Source organism: Macaca fascicularis, chromosome 4 (assembly GCF_037993035.2).
Source record: "Macaca fascicularis isolate 582-1 chromosome 4, T2T-MFA8v1.1".
Lineage (NCBI taxonomy): Eukaryota > Metazoa > Chordata > Mammalia > Primates > Cercopithecidae > Macaca > Macaca fascicularis.
Window position 1 is genome coordinate 146,049,936 of NC_088378.1, and position 20,161 is coordinate 146,070,096.

A 20,161-nucleotide genomic window follows, 5' to 3' on the forward strand; every position below is an offset into this window, starting at 1 on the left:
TACATGACTATTTAGAAGGAGGTGAGAAGAAGTGTTACTAGTAAGCATCTTCTGGGTGGTCCTCTGCGTGCACATGCGCAGTAGCTGTACATGCTTGTTCATACATGGGATGTCTCATTGGCATCTTAAATCTCCAGTCAGAGGTGTGTTTTTTACTATTGTAATGAGCAAAGGCTCAGTCTAAGTACAGGTAAAGTCAAAATGCGCATGCTCTCTCTAGGGGAAATTTCCTCTTGATAGCTGTTGAATGAGCTCAATTTCAGTGTGAATGCTGAGGCTTATTGTGTTGACTGTACGGTCACCACCGTTGCTGTGTCCCAAGAACATGGTTACCTCCTTGAATACCTATCCTGCGTCAAAGTGTCAGTAGGGTAACTGGGTCCCTCTTTCACTGTTGATTGCAAAGAGAAACAACATACACTGAAATAGAAATCACTAATTACCAGCAATAACCAGAAGACGTTCAAAGCCTTTGACCTATTTTTGCAACAATCCTTTGACTCATTAATTTTCCTATAATACATTTTGAAAACAGAAGAATTGCTAAAGTATATCAACTCCTGTGACTATAATGCAGCTATTAAGATGATCATGAAGAAGACTTGAAAATAACTTACCTTCAAATTTCATAACTTGTTTTGTTTTTTGAGACAGAGTCTCTTTCTCTTGCCCAGGCTGGAGAGCAGTGGCGCCATCTCACCTCACTGCAACCTCTGCCTCCTGGGTTCAAGCGATTCTCGCGCCTCAGCCTCCCGAGTCGCTGGGATTACAGGCGCCCACCACGCCCTGCTAAAGTTTTGTATTTTTTAGTAGAGATGGGGTTTTGCCAAGTTGGCCAGCCTGGTCTTGAACTCCTGACCTCAGGTGATCCACCCACCTCGGCCTCCCAAAGTTCTGGGATTACAGGCCTGAGCTACAGAGCCCAGCTTGCTTTTTTCTTTCTCTTTTTCTCTTTCTTCTCCCCTTCCTTCCTTCCTTCCTTCCTTCCTTCCTTCCTTCCTTCCTTCCTTCCCTCCCTCCTTCCTTCCTTTTTTAACAAAACAAAACAAAAATCTTGTGGCCATGTCAGTGCTACGTGTTTCTTCAATGTTGGTCCCTTGATTTGTCTTGAGAATCTAGTAATTGAATTTCTGTCTTGGTGTATTTGTCGTGCTGGGTTTTTTTTTTTAATGAATTTATTTTAACTCTCACAGTAGTAATGATTTCTAAAAGAAGGGGTTGGGGTAACCACACCTCGAGTTTTTCCCCCTTTTTGGCAGCTTCATCTCTCTCTCTAGCCCCACTGTCACCTTCCTCTACTCTATTCCCCTCTCCCCTTTCTCTCAGGCTCTAACGCGTTTTTACAGTCATCAGGTAGGAAGCCCACCAGAAGAATATTCATTAAACTGATCACGCGAACAATATTGACAATCAATACCGAATCAACCATTAAAGTTAGAAAACCCAGCAACACCATTGTAATACTGATGGTACAGAATTACGACAGCTGCTTTTTCCTCTCCAAGGCCAGGGTCCCGAATTCCAGGAGAGTCTAAAGGAAAGTTGGCTGGACTTGGGTATTGTTTTCTCGTATTAAAAGACCTCACCCGACGAGGGTGGGATTCGAACCCACGCGTGCAGAGCACAATGGATTAGCAGTCCATCGCCTTAACCACTCGGCCACCTCGTCTCGATACACTTCATTTCCTGAGTATTTTATTTCAGACTTTGTGATCGGAACCCACTGGCGGCCTTAGAAGACTTAGGACATGGTTCGAAGACGTTTGGGAGACGTGGAAATGGCTCGTTTTCACATGAATGAACAAGAACTGAATGGAAACGCTTCGAGGGGGGAAAAACGGGCTTAACTTTCATGGGACTCACACAAATGTTCGAGACATGATAGTAACGTAGTTGCCGGGCGGGTCTCTCCCTTTCTTCCGCTTCCTGGTCCCGAGGCAGGAGGTGCCTGAGCAGGCTGCGGGCGTGACCGGGCCGACGGGGCGCACCGGGTTTGCCTTCGACCTGGGGCGGCAGGTGAGCCGGTCAGCCCTTCTGTCGGCTCACCGCGTCTCGTCGCGTCGGGACAGCGCACCTGGGAGCCAGCAGGAGACGGAGATTCCCAAACCGTTCACACCGGAGTCGATTTCTCTTCAGAGAAGCCCACGCAAATCAATCACAGGCCGAGCAACAGGGAACAGGGGAAATCCTGCAGGAATGGACCCCTGCTGTATTTTCACACTCTCACTGTGAGGATATTTTACGTTAATTGCACTAACATCTTGAGTGAAGACCACCTTTGCTTGTTTCTGTGAATTCATAAAAAATTATCCTTTTCTTTTTCCCCGGAAGAGCCCTTATGTTGTAGTGTTTGCTGCATTGACGTGCCTGAAATCTTCAACCTCAACTCTACCCACTTCCTTACCTCTTGTTTTCCATGCTCAGTCCCATTTGGGTTTTTGCATCAAGACAGATCTAGTTTTCCTCTTCCAACAAGCGATTTTCCCTCATGGAATGCTCTTTCCCTTTCTCACTTTAGCCTGGCTGAATTATTGATCCATACTTTGGTTCTTAAAGCTTTTTTTTTTTTTATTAACAAAATTTTTAATCAAAGTTAACTACACATGTTTTAAAAGCTCAATTACTTCAAAAAAATATGTGTATGCGAAACAGTGGTCTCTCCTATCTTATTCCTCATAGTAGAGGCATTTTCAGCCATTTGGCATTTTGTGTTGCTGTTTTTACCTGCATATCTCCAAATATCATGCTATTGCAGAGATGGCTAGTTGTCCATTCATTATTTCTGTTTTTTCCAATAAATGGAAAATTAGCTGAACTCATAGCCACCCATGAAAAGATTACAGTGACTTCCCTTGAGAGTCAGCATCATCACGTGACCAACTTCTAAGTAAAGGCATAAGAGAGAAAATGTATGTAAAGCTTCCAGGTTATGTCCATAAGAGAAGGAAATAACCTCTATTTATCTCTTCCTCATGTTTCTGCTTTTGAGAATGAAGGCTTCATGAAACAGTGATTGAACCCAGCACACTGTAGGAAGGAGGGAGCCATGACATAGAAGACTGGAACCAACACCATGTAGCCAAAGCATCACTCTGGCATTGATTACACCCTCAGACAGTCACAGTAATGTCTGCTTCTTTTAAGCTATGGTTCTTTTGGGTCTTTGTTACAAAGACAAAATTGTACTCTAATACATATGCTACATATTAATTTTAAGCTTAGTATTTTCCATTGATTTCCCATGATACAAATAGAAGATTCACTTCTCTTCCTCACCATAAACACCTCCACAGACACCCTTCTTAGCAATTTTTCCTTCAAATATAGTTATATCAGAATTTTTATTGAATGAGTAATCACCCTTTATATAATTATGTTTGGCAATATTATTTACCTATCTTTCGTGTTTTGTTTCCTGAACATTATTTTTAGAAAAAAATCACAAATAACCATAAAAGCTTTGCCAAAACAATAAACTGAGTGATTTCTAAACTTGATATTTGGTTTTCATCCTGATGTCTTCCTTCACCATTGTACTATACATTTTATTTCCCTGCCACTGGTGCTGTATTCCCAATTTCTCGTGTATTTTCTATCTTAATATACCTTCACATTTTGGTGGAGTACATTGTAAAGCAGCTTCCTGAGAAAAAGTTTATTGTAGATGGAGACTTTTTAATACTTCTCCAGCAACTTGATTGAATGTTTGTCTGGGAAATATTTTTCAAGCTTTTGAAATTCGTTTCAGGATTTTGAGGGAGTTCTCTATTTCCTTCTAGCTTCCAGTATTCATTTTGAGAAGTACAAAGTCATTCTAATTACAGAGTCTACATTTGCAGTTGGCTTTTATTTATCTATTTCAGGATAATTTCCTTGTCCTCAATGTTCTGCAATGTCTGAAAGATATGCTTCAGTGTGTTTCCATTTCTATTCCTTGTTTTGGGAACTCTGTTACATCATTAAATCATGTATGTCAGTTAGGGATATTAGCTTGTTTTTTGTTGTTGCTGGTTTTCTGATTTCTGTGTTCTCTGTCCCTTTTTTTTTTTTTTTTTTTTTTTTTTTTTTTTTTTTTTGAGACAGAGTCTTGCTCTGTTGCCCAGGCTGGAGTGGAGTGGAGCAATCTCAGCTCACTGCAATCTCCACCTCCTCAGTTCAAGTGATTCTCTGCCTCAGCCTCCCAAGTAGCTGGGACTACAGCATGTGCTACCACACTCGGCTAATTTTTTTTCTTTTCTTTTCTTTTCCTTTCTTTCTTTTTTCTTTTCTTTCTCTCTCTCCCTCCCTCCGTCTCCTCCCTCCCTTCCTCCCTTCCTTCCTTCCTTCTTTCCTTCCTTCCTTCCTTCCTTCCTTCCTTTCTTTCTTTCTTCCTTCCTTCCTTCCTTCCTTCCTTTCTTCCTTCCTTCCTTCCTTCTCTTCCTTTACTTGGATTTTAAATCTCCAGTATGCTTCCTCTACTTTTGGTTTTGTTTTTACTGCTCTTTCCTGGTTACATTCTTTATACTTTTAAAAAATTAATAGACATTTTAGGCAGTTTTTTATTTACAGAAAAATTGATGAGAAAGCACAAACAGTTCCCATATATCTCCTCTCCTTCCTATAGCTTCCCTTGTTATTAAATCTTATACGATTGTGGTCCATTTGTTACAACTGATGAACCAATATTGATACATTAATATTAACTAAAATTTGTAGTTTATTTTAGGTTCATTCCTCCTTGTTGTAACTCTTATGGGTTATGTTGTAACTCTTTCCTCTTTGATAAATGTATAATGACATGTGTCCATCATTGCTGTATCATGTATAATAGTATCTCCACTCTAAACATTCCCTGTGCTTCACCTCTTCACCCTCCTAGCAATGACTGCTCTTTTTTGCTGTTTACATATTTTTATGTTTTTCACTATGATGTATAGTTGGAATCATATATACAGTATGTGGCCTTTTCAGATTGACTTCTTTCACTTAGCAATATGCTTTTAAGATTCCTCCATGTCTTTTCCTGTCTTGATAGCTCTTTTCTTTTCTTTTTCTTCTTCTTTTTTTTTTTTTTTTGCAGTTATTTCAACTCAGGTTTTATTAAAGTTGTTTCTGAATATTTTTTCTCAGTGATCCTTGTTCTGATGAATATTACATTTTATCCTTAGTTTTGCTCATTTGATTTTGCTTTAGTGTTTTAAGAACTTATTTATCAAATCCTTTACCATGAATGAGAGCACCAAATAATGTATCAATACTCAACTGCCTGATTCCTTTATAGCAGTAAGAAAAGTCAGTAAAACATTTGTACAGTCCAAGTACTAAAACATTAAGATCCCCTCTTCAAGTAAGAGTGAGCCAAAGCTTCCTTAGCATCATCTGCAAGCCAATGTCTTTTCACTATACCATTAAGATGAAAATAACTAAGAGCACTGACACAATTTTCTTGCTCTTTCCATCTAAAAATGTGGGTTTCTTGTGGTGTGGCTAATTTTTAAAAAACCAGAAAATGGAAGGAAAATAAGTCAGTGAATGATTAGCTTACAAGTTTTTCTACTCATCATTAACCGGTCTTCCCTTTTCCCTAAAGTTTAGACAGCCATAAAGGCAGGAAAAACAATGTACATAATAAAAAAATAAAAATAAATATCTGAGAGCCTACTGTAGTAGGCATTTAACACATTTCACTTAATCCTCACAACGCTGTGAAAGAATTATTATAATCATTTTACAAATAAAGAAACAGGCTCAGAAGGGTGAAATGACTGGTGCCTAAAGTCACGCAGGTGACTGAGCTGGGATTTAAGTTCAAGCCTATGCTCTAATATGCTGCTTAGACTCCCCAAAGGCCTTCAACTTGAGATTCTTACTATTATAGCTTCATCTTCTAATTCTAAATTTATACTTTTAAGTCTGCAAAACTACTGAATAATAAAAGAACCTAAAATTATTCTCAATTTACTTGCCAAAATGGGAGGTATTAGAGTATTAGAAAATTCTTCTAGCCTGGGCAATATCGTGAGATCCCACCTGTAAAAAACAAACAAACAAACAAAAAAACAACAAAAAAAAACTAGCCAGGCGTGGTGGTGCACTTGCCTGTAGTCCTGGCTACCTGGTAGGCTGAGGTGGGAGGATCACTTGAGCTCGTTAGGTACAGACATCTCTTTAGGTAATCATAACATTCCATACCTAAAATTGTTGTTAATTGTAATTAATGCTAATGGCAATGATAGCTAGCAATAAAAAACACAGAGTAATTACAATCAGCTCATTTTCTTATTGTCACCATGTGTCAGTCTCGTAGAAAGGAAGGTAAAAGACAACTTCCTATTGTGAATCTTGATTGTTCATTAAATTTACAATATACACTTAGCGGAATGCCAAAAGATGTTCTGGTTTTAAAAGTTTATCCACCAGTCTTTTGATTGCATTTTATTTTATTTTATTTTTTATTTATTTATTTTTTTTTGAGACGGAGTCTCCCTCTGTCTCCCAGGCTGGAGTGCAGTGGCGCGATCTCCACTCACTGCAAGCTCCGCCTCCCGGGTTCACGCCATTCTCCTGCCTCAGCCTCCCGTGTGGCTGGGACTACAGGCGCCCGCCACCGCGCCCGGCTAATTTTTGTATTTTTAGTAGAGACGGGGTTTCACCGTGTTAGTCAGGATGGTCTCGATCTCCTGACCTCGTGATCCGCCCATCTCGGCCTCCCAAAGTGCTGGGATTACAGGCGTGAGCCACCGCGCCCGGCCTTGATTGCCATTTAGAAGTGCATATTTGTTTTTTAAGGGTCTAAATCCGATGAAGATCGTAGGGCCCACAAGGAGATGGCTTTACTGATACATTTGTGTGCTGTCTTAGAATTATCTATAATGTATATAAGAGGATAACTTTTCACCACTCCACTGAATGCCATAGAGTTCCAGTGGAAAATGGATTTATTTTATGAGTAATAACTTCAATCTAAACCTATATAATCTAGACATCCAACAACATCTCATTGTCTGCTGGAGACTTAATTGCATGCCCATTAATCTTAAATAATTGACATTAATATCTAGTTGTTCTTTATTCATATTCTCACTGCAATTTAGTCAACAGAGATTATTTTCCTTGTGTCCAGTCCTAAAAAGACTAGATTTCCATACTTCAGAAGCAGAAAGGGTGAGATTTGATCATTAAGGCTCCTTCCAACATTAAAATATCCATAATTGACTGCCTTCCTAAAATCTGACTGATATATCATTCATTAAGTCATTTATTGGACAACTCTTTTACAGAACACCAGCTATAAGACTGAAGAAAAACCACATAGGCCCATTAATTCTAGGAGGTTAATATATAAAAGGTGAGCTCAATGTTTACAAAAATGTGACTTAACAGATACAAAGAATAGGAAATAAAGCTTGTCAGTATAACGGAGGTAGTGATTTGTGAGTACCAACTTAAAAAAAAAAAAAACAAAAAAACCTTTGTGGGCGCAGTGGTGAATGCCTGTAGTCCTAGCTACTTGGCAGGCTGAGGCAGGATTGCTTGGGCTCAGGAGTTGGAGGTCAGCCTGGGCAACACAGGAAAAAAAAAAAAAAATTGCTAAGAGGAGAGAATACTTATGTTAAGTGTTCTTATCACAAAAAATAACATAAACAGAGCTGGAGGAAACTTAAAAAAAAATATTCAGCGTAACTATTAATAAATGAAATGAGAAATCATGGGAACCTAACACTTTTGTACTGATCACCACCTCCCATCATTTAGTAAAGGATTATAAGGCAAAACTGACAAAGGGGAAGAGGAATAAGGGCTGGTGGAGTTAAATTGTAGGTAAATTACCCAAATAGAGCCATCTGGGTCATTAGCTGTTAGTGCTGCCTCAATTTGCCTGAAATGATTATATGACAGGGAGGCTGAAAATAATTTGAAGATAACTCAGAGCAAAGAGAGCACAAGGCTTTTTGGCCATTCTTGCTTGAAAGGGTCCTGGGTATCTCAAATTTCAATGTTCCTTGCCTTCCAAGTCTCACCTAGACCTTTAGCTCCTGCAAATGGGAATGAGAAAGGGTTGTGGTATGGGACAATGATGTGAGCATAAAGCCTATCTAGCTGGGATTACAAGAACAAAAGATGGCTAAAAGGAAAAAACAAAACAAAAGGTAAAGTCCTGAAAACCTATGTGTATAAAAATCAATCCAAATGATCTAAATTTATACAACCATGAAGCTTTATCCTCTACATACCCAAATGTTGAACCAATCCCCACCATCTCCTTTTCCCACAAAATACACAATACTATACAATTCCTATTATAGGGACCGATAGGAAGAAACACATAGTTGAAAACACCTAGTTAAAAGGATTTTGGATTCAAATTTATCACAGTACCAATTTTCCTAAACATGTTTTGATAAAGGCCATCGGAACACTTGTCACACTGTTCAAATGCCCAATGGTAAGACTTCTGATGAGACCAAACAGGTCACATTAAATCAATAGAATATCTTAGAAATAAAGCCAATATGACTAAATCCAAAATATATCACATGAAGTACCTCATGTACAATACAAACCTAGTTTAATAAATAAAAGAAACATAGGTGACTGTGCTCTGGGAGAACATCCAGCTCCTGATGGCCTCTTCACAGTCTTCTCTGAGACTCCACTGCCACTTCCACTCGGGCAAGCCTAATGGTGCGGACATGAAGTTTGTAGCCATCTTGTCTTACTAATGCCATGGTGCCAGGCTGCACCCCAACACTAGCTGGCACATGACAGATGAGTTCATGCTCACGGGGGTCATATTTGTCACCAATGGGTGTCAGCTTCTCCAGGCCATGCTTGGTAAACACACTTTTCAGCTTTGCTTCTAAAAGCAACAGCCCTCGGAAGACCTTCTCCAGAGTGAGCTTTTGGTTCTCAGGCTCTGATTCTTCAGAAATGCACTCTGTAGTCTTCTCCAAAATGTCAGCCACCTCCACCAAGTCCTTACAGAAACTCTGAATTCCAAATATCTTGGCGTCTTCCACACATCTCTGGGTTCGCCTCCTTATGTTTTCACAATCAGCTACAGCTCTCTGGTATCTCAATGTTAAATCCTAGACTTCTTTCTCCAGTTTAATAGCTTTTACCCTTAAGGTTCGTTCAGCAAGAGAGGGCCCAAGCTCCTCAGGAGGGTCCTCAGAACAGCAGTCCTCACCAGCAGTTCTTTGGGTGGCAGTGCTGAATGGAAGTGGCCATCCCTTGCTCTCCCACGCGGCAGTCGAGGCCAGTAGGCGCTGCACCCGCAGCCGGCCCGCCCACAGCGACCTTACGGCCATATTCCTGACTTGGGCTGCTCTTTTCTTTTTATCATGAAATAATAGTCCATCCATTGTGCCACACTTTGCATTAAATATATCCGTTCACCTACAGAAGTACATCTTGGTTGTTTATGTTTTCGCAAATCCAAATAAAACTGCTATAAACATTGATGTGCAGGTTTTTGTGTGGACATGGGTTTTCAACTCATTTGAGTATATATCAAGATCACAGTTGCTGGAGTTTCCCTTTATATTTTTACTCCACATTTTGGAGATGCCCTTCAGGTTTTATATCAATTGTTCTAAGTTTTTCTTTCTACTCTCATAATTTTAATTTCAAGAGACTTCTATAGAGTTATCCTTTTGTACAGCATCCTTTCTCTCCCTTTCTAAAAAAAGCTTTTTAAAAATCCCTGTTTCTCAGATTAGACACTAACTTCAGTGTCTAATGATGCCTAGTGATCTTTGATTGCTGGTCCATAATTATAATTAAGCCCTGAAAATAGCTGGAAACTAAGACCATTAGTCCAATTTATTGACTCTGGGAACCATTTTAGAATGGCCTGCCTGTGTCATTTACTATCAGACTCTTACATGTCAAAATGTCCAACTTATCCCTCTTAGGATAGTAAAATTCCTTGTAAAGAAGGGTCATTCAATCTTTTCTGCCTAGATGACATCAAACTGACTTTCTGAATTCAGAGAAAATTCTTAACAGAGGTCAGAGGAAGTTCCTTTTGAATTTCAAACTTAATAAGTAACACTATTCCAAGTTATAAAATTAAATTACAAATAAATTATACACATTAATTTACAAATAAATTATACATTTTATAAATAATTTTTATTATAAATAATAAATTTTATAAATAAATAAATTTATTTATAAACAGAGACAATATATTACACCCCACCTATGAATAAGGATCTGCATCTTCATACTCAATGGCCCATAAAATTAGTCAGAAAAAGGAAAGGTGAAAAGATCCACACTTTCAGAATCCCAAGATGAGCAGGGCAAGTTGAGTCTCCGTGAGGTCCATGAAGCTAGAACGAAACTGGGGTCGGGGAGTAGTGTTCACTTTCAGTCTTGGCCACAAAAGCAAACAAAACAGCTATTCTGAGGAAATATTTTAATTTAGACAGCATGAGCAAAATAACTGGATTGATATCTTCCTCTCCATTTTTTTCCTCTTTCCAATTCCAGTGTTAATCAATTCTCCTGAGCATTTTCAACAAAGTACCCGCAAATTTCCAGAACATGGATTGAGAAAAACTTTGAGATTCCAGCCTTAATGACTGCTCCTCGTGGTCTCTGTCTCCAGTTAGACGAACCTGAGCTAGCAATATTCCGAAGAGTCAACAGTCAGCCCTGGTGCTATATACTTCCATGGGAATTCCATACTTTCTCAAAACGCGTCATCATGGTAAATAATTAAGTACTTGTAATATTAAGTTCTGTAGAAATGAAACCATGTTTTTCCATCACTGCCTCCATAGCTTTCGGCACTGAAGGTGACATGCCGTGCTCATTGGCTATGCATCCGTTGAAGGAATAAAGGAATGAACTCTGACCCGGGAAAGCAGGAGAGGCAGGAGTGTGACACCTTAACAGTCGACTGCAGTGGGAGCGGCGGCACCAGCAGCACTTGGGGAGACTTACTTTCCAGTGTGGCGGGAGTAGTAAACACTAGGAGTCAGAGAGTGATGACCGAAGCTGGAGTTAAAAGTGGAAATTAAAATTCTCCTTCCTATAAGAGGAAGATAATCGGTTAACTGCAGCTCACGTTTCCCCTCCAGCACTCGGCCAAACACGCACACGCAAGCGCGCACGAGCTGCCCACGGCATTTCTTTCGGGGTTTGAGAAGAGATGGACAGAGGTGGGAGAGCGCCGCTGCAGCCGCATCAACATTCCGGTGTCTGCCCTTAGAGGAGGTCCGGAATTCAGTACTTGCCTGCTTCGAAGACAATTCTACTGTTCATGTGGTGAAAGTACATAGTTTTGGGTATGAATATTTGGGGGAAATACTTTAAAAATCCTTAAAGCTTATTGGGCGAAAATGAAGTGGGCTCGTCCGGGATTTGAACCCGGGACCTCTCGCACCCGAAGCGAGAATCATACCCCTAGACCAACGAGCCACTTAGAAGTGGCTTTTTCCCATATTTACTGTAGGATTTATTCCCAAATTATTTATTTTTATTCTTCAAAGGATTTGTTACCAAATAATATTTATCACTCCATCAATCATTTACATAAATGAAAGGGTTGGAAAGGCTATTTCTGTGGATGGTCTGCTGGTAGCTTAAATTACCATACCAAACTACCGTACAAGCTGGTAGCTTTAATTACAAATTAAAACTTGTAACCTGTAGAAACATTTCTCCTTTATTCTACTTTACTATACTACTCTAAGTAATTTAACTCATTTTTTCCCATTTTTAGCTTTCAATTAAAATATGTTAGAAAAATTTGAGTTTTCAAGTTTCCTTATCTCACTTGCACCCTTTTTGAAAGTTGGATATTACTGTTACTGAGGGACTTCTAGATTATTTGCTCTAACAAGGAATATTTTCGCTACCAGAAATTTTTCAGAAAGAATATTCCTAATCTCAGCAAAATTCTACTTATAAGAGATTTCTTAACGTCAGCTTTTCAGAGGTACCAAGATGTATTTGGTTAGTTTACTAACTTCCTCCTACATACAAATTTAAGAAAGTTACAAAAACTTTTGGTTAAATGCAAAGAAAGTTTTTACAACAGATCATTAGCTGATACATCTAAGTCGCATTTCATATTCATGTTAAGATTTATGTTTTAAATTAATGCATATTTTCAATTTCATTTTGCTGTCCGGAATTTGATGCCTTCAAAAATTTAAAAGCTAGTTCTCATTCAGTTCATTCTTTCAATTATCCAATAATTATTACAGAGTACCTGTTTATTTATTTACTAAAAATGAAACTCTCTTGCAAGGACAAATCAAAACAAGGATTATCTTGAATATGTGTGAAGAGAAATCAATCTTTTCTGAAAGGGAGAGTAGATTTAAACTAGTACTTAATTTGAATTTTGACATGGATTTACTGAGTGGATCAAAATAATTATGAGACTACTAGGCATTCCTCTAACTCCTGCCCACCTTACTAATGTTAGAATAGTGAGATTCTTTTGCAATCCAACTGCTTTCTTTGTACTATGAAAGCCTAAAAAATCTTGACTAATCCCTCTGAAACGCACACATAGGAGTAGTAATCATTCCTAACTGCCCTAATACTTAGAAGTGACTATGGTTCAGACTCAACATTCCACTTCCATGAAAATATGTTTTTCTCCTCAAGAAATAGCATCTCTTGTTCATGCATAGATGGAGCTGGGACTTAGGACTATACTGAGATGTTAAATCAAAGGTTAAATATTTCAGCGTGGAAAATAATTATTCATTCTGAACCCAACAATTTCCCAGATAACCTGTTCTTTGACACACAACTTAGAGCACTTCTCTTCATCTTGAAGTCAACTGAATAGGTTAGTTTACTAATTTCTGAACTCAGCACAATGGTCTTGGGATCACATACTTTATATACAGACCCACACTCTCAACCCCAAACCCTCGTTCTCTCTTCAGTTTCATAGTATAATATACATTTCCCTTCCCAAATCCAACTTTTCTAAGGATAATAAATAGTTCATTTACTTTTATACCAGTGGGAACTCAGATTCCAAAGAAAGGTCATTATTTAAAGATTACTAAACATCAGCGTCATTACACACATCAGGGGACCCACGTAGGACTTATATTCCAGTCATTTTACAGAGATGTTTACTGTCCTTTTCTAGGCCATGTAGATGATGCATAATAACATGCTTAGTTACATTAGCAAATATGAATATATTCATAAACTCAAATTTCTTGGAAAATAGAAAATGTGGCTTGAAGATACAGATACCAAAGACAACTTAGAACAATGGATATAAAATTTCCCGACAAATGACAAGATTCATTCACCAAATTTCTATATACATATACACACATACACATAAACCTACACACATATATACATATATCAAATAACTCAGCAATTTCTCTGTTGGATATATACCCCCCAAAAAATAAAATTAGCACCTGGTAGAGGTATTTGCATTTCCATGTTCCTCAATAGATGAATGGAGAAAGAAATTGTGGGGGATGTGTGTGAGTGTGCGCACGCACAGGCGTGTGCATAATAATGTGTATATATAATATATATATTATACGTCTGAGGGCAGTGGCTAACGCCTGTAATCCCAGCACTTTGGGAGGCCGAGGTGGGCGGATCACTTGAGGTCAGGAATTCAAGACCAGCCTGGCCAATATGGCAAAACCCTGTCTTTACTAAAAACCCCGTCTCTCACAAAAATTAGCCGGGCATGGTAGCACATGCCTGTAAATCCAGCTACTCAGGAGGCCGAGGCAGGAGAATTGCTTGAACCGTGGGGGAGGAGGTCGCAGTGAGCCAAGATTGCACCACTGCATTCTATCCTGGGTGATAGAGTAAGACTCCATCTCAAAAAAAAACATTTAAAAAATTACAATATTTATTATAGTGTTTGTGTGTGTGTGTGTGTGTGTGTGTGTGTGTGTGTGTGTGTGTATAGTGGTATAATGTGCTATGAGTATATATAACGAAATATTATCCAGCCTTAAAAAAGGAGGTACTGCCATTTGCAACAACATGGATGAAACTGGAGGACATTATGCTAAGCTAAATAAGCCAGGCACAGAAAACAAAATACTACATGATCTTACTTATATATGCAATCTAAAAAACAAAAACAAACAAAAATCTCAAATACACAGAAACAGAGTACAGAGGTAATTATCCGGAGTGGAAGAGTAGAGGAGGAAATGAAGAGATAGAAGCCAAAGGGTACACAGCTGTAGATATCTGGGATGAGTAAGTATACCGATCTAATGTACAACATGAGGACAATAGTGATAGTATTGTATTATGGTGGAAATTCTCTAAGAGTGGATTTTGGATAATTTTAACACACACACACACAAAGGATAACTGTGAGATGATGAATATGTTAATTTGCTTGACTATAGTAACCGTTTCACTATGTATATCAAAAATTATTTTATACGTCTTAAATAGATGCAATACAAAGTTTAATTAAAAATAGACGTTTATATCAGTATAAGAGCTCCTGAAACAGAGTTGCATCACAATCACAAATCATTATTACTGTGTCTGTTTTATGACTCTGAAGTCTCTATATTCCACTAAAACCAAATACTGAATCCCTCAAAGATATGACACTTTAAAAAATCTCCTCTTAGAAGCCCATCTTTTTAGTCAAGCAGTGTAAACTGCCTCCCAAATCTTTATAGTTTGGGAGGTTCTCTACTTGCTGAAGTTTTCATAAGGTTTCTCTTCAGGTGACATTTCTATTCACTTGAATTTTTATTCAGGTGAGAGAGGACTAAGGAAATGGGCCAATCCAGGATCTTTATTGTAAGTCTGGCCACAGGCCTCCAACCAATTGACTGACAGCTGGAAGTTGAACAATATTGCTCGATAGAGAATATTGATAAAGATGGTCATGATGATGATTGTGGTGAGATGATGGTGATGATGGTCATGGTGGTGGGGTGATGATGATGATGATGACAATATGAAAGACAAATGTAAAGTAAAATACACACTTGGCAGGAATGTGGCTCACACAATTGCATTGATTCTTCCAGCTGAATCACCAACAGTAGTGTGCCTGTCATGAAGTTTTCATGAACTAATGAAGTGCCAGAAAATGGAATTATTATGAACATAAATCACAAAGTGATTGGTAATACAGAATTAAAGCATATGTAATTGCAGGGTACAAGAGGCAGATTTTTTTTTTTTTTTTTTTAGACAGAGTCTCACTCTTTTTGCCCAGCCTGGAGTGCACTGGCATGATCTGGGCTCACTGCAATCTCCACCTCCTAGGTACAAGTGATTCTCCTGCCTCAGCCTCCCGAGTAGCTGGGATTACAGGCACCTGCCACCACTCCTGGCTAATGTTTTTGTATTTATAGTAGAGACGGGGTTTCACCATGTTTGACCAGGCTGGTCTTGAACTCCCAACCTCAGGTGATCCACCCACCTTGGCCTCCCAAAGTGCTGGGATTACAAGTGTTAGCCATCTTGCCCGGCCCACAAGAGGCAGATTTTAAAGGAAATCATTCTTTTAGGACAGCTTCATTGTAGCCTATCCAAAATGTCAAGCAACATAGCAAATGTTTGCTAATAGAGTACACAATTATAAGAATCAAAAGTCTTTTGTTTTCTCATACTTAGTATCTACTATGTACTATTTTAAAGGCACCTACCTTTTTCTTCTCACAATAGCCCTAAAAACAGATAATGCTGTTATTCTATATCCATTTCAGAGATAAAGACACCGAACCACAAACAGATACAGCACACTGACCAACCAAGGCAGAGCTACAATTAAAAAACCAAGAAGACGACAAGTGGAATTTGCCTTTCTATCCCTTCCTCAAAATCTCCATCAGCTTTTCTGAGGCATTATAAATAAAACTAAAATCTAAGTTAACCAGTGTGATTAATAGGCAGACACAACTTCAAAGTAAGTTCTCTGGACTCCTCCAGTAATATTTTGCCAATTCAAGTTTCTCATTTTTGCGGGGTGAGTGTGTGTGAGTGTGCATGTCTTGAAATATTTTCATGAAAAAATGATAATCGAGGTCAGAAATTCATGCTCTTTGACACAATGTATCAATAGGATATAAAAAAATGACAAGTTACACTTTGGCCACTTGATTGACAGGACTTTATTACACCCCATATGTGGCTGGGATAGGGCTGAAGAAAGTTCTTTTTATGAAAGCTGCTATTTTGCTCATGATAAGCTCCTCTGAGCTTTGCCTCAGCAGTAGTATGGAAGTGGGAATGACAGACTCAGGCAGGGTGGTGGAATCACCAAGGTCTTTGAATTTTGAGCTTATTCAAGGATCACAAGGTCATAACAAGATCTTGCATTTCATCCATATAACAACATGCACCAAAACACTTTCGTTCAACAAATCTGGAATGTATATTTTAGTAGTATAAAATCGGTAATGTGTATATTAAAGGCTGATGTTCTGTGTGTGATCAGAGGATGTCAAAAATCATCTTCAAAAGAACAAAAAAGGACTTAGGTAGCAGGTCAAAATCCTTTTATCTTTTAGTTGAAAGATATTTTACAGTTTGCATAGCTTGGTCAAGAGTATATCTGCATTTTAAACAGAGAATTTTGTGTTCAAGTCCCGAGTTAGTGAAAGCAGGCACCCAAATTACAACCTTGAAATGCTTCCATCACTGAATGAATCATGAATTCTTTGAGACTGGTAATAGCTACAACCGGAGAAAACTCTAAGGCAATGGTTTCCTTTCATCCTCTCTCTCACTCTGTATTTCTTGATTTTTTTTTTTTTTTTTTTTTTTTTTTTGACAATCTCGCTCCGTTGCTCAGGCTGGAGTGGAGTGGCGTGATCTCAGCTCACTGCAACCTCTGCCTCCCAGGTTCAAGCGATTCTCCTGCCTCGGTCTCTCAAGTAGCTGGCATTATAGGCACCCACCACTACGCCTGACTAATTTTTGTATTTTTGGTAGAGATGGGGTTTCACCATGTTGGCCAGATGGTCTTGATCTCCTGACCTCGTGATCTGCCTGCCTTGGCCTCCCAAAGTGCTGAGATTACAGGCGTGGGCCACTGTGCCCAGAGTTTTCTTGATTTTTTATTTTGCTTATCCTTCAAGAAATAAATGTAGTTTTCCTTTATCTCCAATATGCTGTGTTATAAATTCCAGAAGACTGTGATAGAAATTGAGAAGTAAAAAGGGAAAATCCCACCTACGAAATGCACATTAAGGATATCTTCAGGACTTAAAATACTTGAAAAAAAGAATTGAGTCATACATTAATGAACCTGACATCGCAAACTTGTGTTCTCTACCTTACTTAGAAGTTCCAACCTCTTTATCTACATTAATTTCTGGTTTTCAGAGTTTCATATGCCTTTTGCTTTCCGCACTATTTCACCTTTCATGCATTATGATCTTCTTATGCATCCATTTTGAGCAAAAGGGGAGAAAATGAATGGTGGTTTGTTATGATGGTTCCATCAGTTTAATCAGTTATTAAATATTGATTATAGAAGCTTCCATGGACCAGTTAAATATTTCTTGCCAATCGTTCCCAAGCTGCTCATTGCTCCTACTTAAAATTTTCATTCACTTTCAATACAGTACACTTATTTCAATTTATTGTCCAATACTATTTCCTCTCTTCTGGTTTCCTTTGCTTTCATTTCCTTATACTTGATATAATGAGCACTATAATCAGGAATCACTTTTTCTCACTTATTTCTTACAGTTTGTTTAGTAATCAGATGTTCATTTACTTATACATTTATTCGAAAATTGTTAACTTTTACTTTAGTTTATTTGGTCAAGAAAAAAAGACCAAATAAAAACAAGTAAGCAAGAACTCAGTAAGACTGAACATGTGTTCTTTTGAAATGTCTCTTAAGTCTCTTGTTATCTATAGTTTTCATTTCACTTCTATTTTATCAAGTATTTTTCCAAATGGCTTGATGAGATACCTTACTGCCAGAACTATACATTCCATCCAAATATGTATTTTGGTTCCAGTTTAAGAAAAAATGAAACCAAGTTCTTCATTTAAATTAATGAGAATGAGATTATTTTTTAACTCTGATAATAGAGAGACTAGACTGATAACATTGTGGGAGTGCCAGGGCACTAAAAAATGATGTCTAGAAACAAGTCATAAATTGTTATCTAACTTAATTTATTTATATACTTTGAAGAGAGATACTCTTACATGTTTAACAAATCAGAAAACAGAGAAATATATAAAATAAAATTCGATTTACTATGCCTCCATTTGCTTAGCTTCTCTTCAATCGGGAGTAATTCTTACAGCTTTTTTTTATTCTTGCAGAAGTTTATGATGTAGATAATTCCAAATTAATTATATTATTATATTGCTTTTTGAATGCTACAGCTTTCACATTGCTTTTGTTTCAATTAAAAGAAAAAAAACCCTTGAGTATCATTCCATGTCAATATATTTTGAACTCATCCACTTCTTCATAAGTACCATAAAATCTCTTTGTTTGAATGAATATGTATCAATATTTTTAAATAGCTCCTTTTGCTAGATATTTTGTTGTATTTTAAAAATAATGTATCATAATGTGTATTTTTCCTACTTTAATTCTTAAATGCTCAAGTATATCTGAAGGATTAGGTCCCAGACATGGAATTCCTGAGTCAAAATGCGAATGCGCCAGTAATTTTGATAGATTTTACCAGATTGTTCTACTATTTTTTACTCCTGGAAGCCTGGTGGTAAAAGAGCCATCATAAATACACAGAATTTTAGTTACTTTTTGAAGGGTGGAAGGATAGAGAATAAGAAGAGAGCTGAGTCTCTCTAGGATTTCTATGATCTCTTGCATTAGATCGGAGCTGCTGGTCACCAGATTTGTTGTATGAGAATTTATCCTTATATGTTTAAGCAATTCTTTTTGATTTTTAAAAATACACAGCATAGCAAAACTAGCAAGTTTATTTCAAACTTGCTTACTGAAGAGATCAAAAAACAGACATTTTCTGAAGTCTTACTGAACATGCCAACATTCAGCCGCACGTCTATCTCTGTGAATCAGCACAAATGGGCTGAGAGTTGCATAACCAAGGGCTAAACATTCTTGAATATTTGATATTATGAAATTATTCTCTAAGGATAAAATTAAATATAAAGAAATAATGTAATCTGTCCAATAAAAGAAAACAAAACAGATCATCAGAAGGAGAGCACTTTGAGCAGCTCTTAGGGGGAGTTTTGTACAGAAATTTGGAGTTCCGAATGTGGAGAACATGCTTGTGATGCTGGTGAAGAAGAAATACCGTGTAGCTGCTGGCCCAGCCCGTGAGACCCTGAAACAGAGCATCTTGCAACACTATCAGTGTGAGAAAAATCCATCTTATTACCCATCTCCCTGCTAGAAAATAACAGTAGTTATCATTTTCACTAATTTGTGATCTGTTCATGTTGCTATTTGTGATGGAATGAAGTAAGTTCATGGTTATCAAGAAATTGAACGTCCAAAAAAAGAGAAACAAGGGAAGGACATGCCATGCAGACCTCAACTTGAGCCTCCCCCACACTGAGGCTCTGGGACTGATGGTGATGACCTGGACCACGGTGAGGAGACTGCTGGTGCAGATGGAAAGGCCTCAAGCCACCCTCTCCAGATAAGCAACAATTTTACAGCCTATATCATCTAGGAAGTTTCTCAAACCAAAAGCTGCTATTGTCTTGGGCATTCCTTTGGAAAACAGAAGTATGATATTTGTAAAAGCTAAATGGATATGAATAAAGTGTAAAGATTTCTTCTCAGTGCCCCAAAAGAAAATGTACATATAGTTTACAAAAACAAAAACATTCCCCACAATGCCAAGTTCAGTTAGAAACAGGAATATTGTTCCCTTCATAATGTTCAAAACCATTTCTAACTTCATGGGCAGAAAATGTTTAGATCCAGGAAACACTGTATGAATAAAGTACCAGTTATGATGATATATATGTATCTGCAAAAAAAAAAATCATATCATAGCACATTTCTAGTGGATAAAGGACAGTCATAATATATGTAACAGAGCAGATTTCTGTCCAAAGAAATGTAATCCTTTCCCTGTGACACTCTTTGATGAACATTCCATGTGACCTTAAATGTCATCTTGGAAGAGGATACGAAAATCTAAATTTGGGAAACAGATTTTGTTTGCCTGATCTCCATAGCTGCAAGACCAACTTGCTTGTTCAA

General features: G+C 37.9%; 2 non-coding genes and 1 pseudogene across 2 annotated transcripts; all 3 read right to left on the bottom strand.

Annotated features, from left to right (window-relative positions):
* Nucleotides 1–1,587: 1,587 nt before the first annotated feature.
* Nucleotides 1,588–1,669, bottom strand: TRNAS-GCU (transfer RNA serine (anticodon GCU)). The gene has a single exon. It is a non-coding gene; the product is annotated as a tRNA-Ser (tRNA).
* A 6,862-nt stretch (nt 1,670–8,531) lies between these two features.
* Nucleotides 8,532–9,302, bottom strand: LOC102116136 (grpE protein homolog 2, mitochondrial pseudogene; annotated as a pseudogene).
* A 2,038-nt stretch (nt 9,303–11,340) lies between these two features.
* On the bottom strand, nt 11,341–11,412 carry TRNAP-CGG (transfer RNA proline (anticodon CGG)). The gene has a single exon. It is a non-coding gene; the product is annotated as a tRNA-Pro (tRNA).
* Between the last annotated feature and the right edge of the window lie 8,749 nt (nt 11,413–20,161).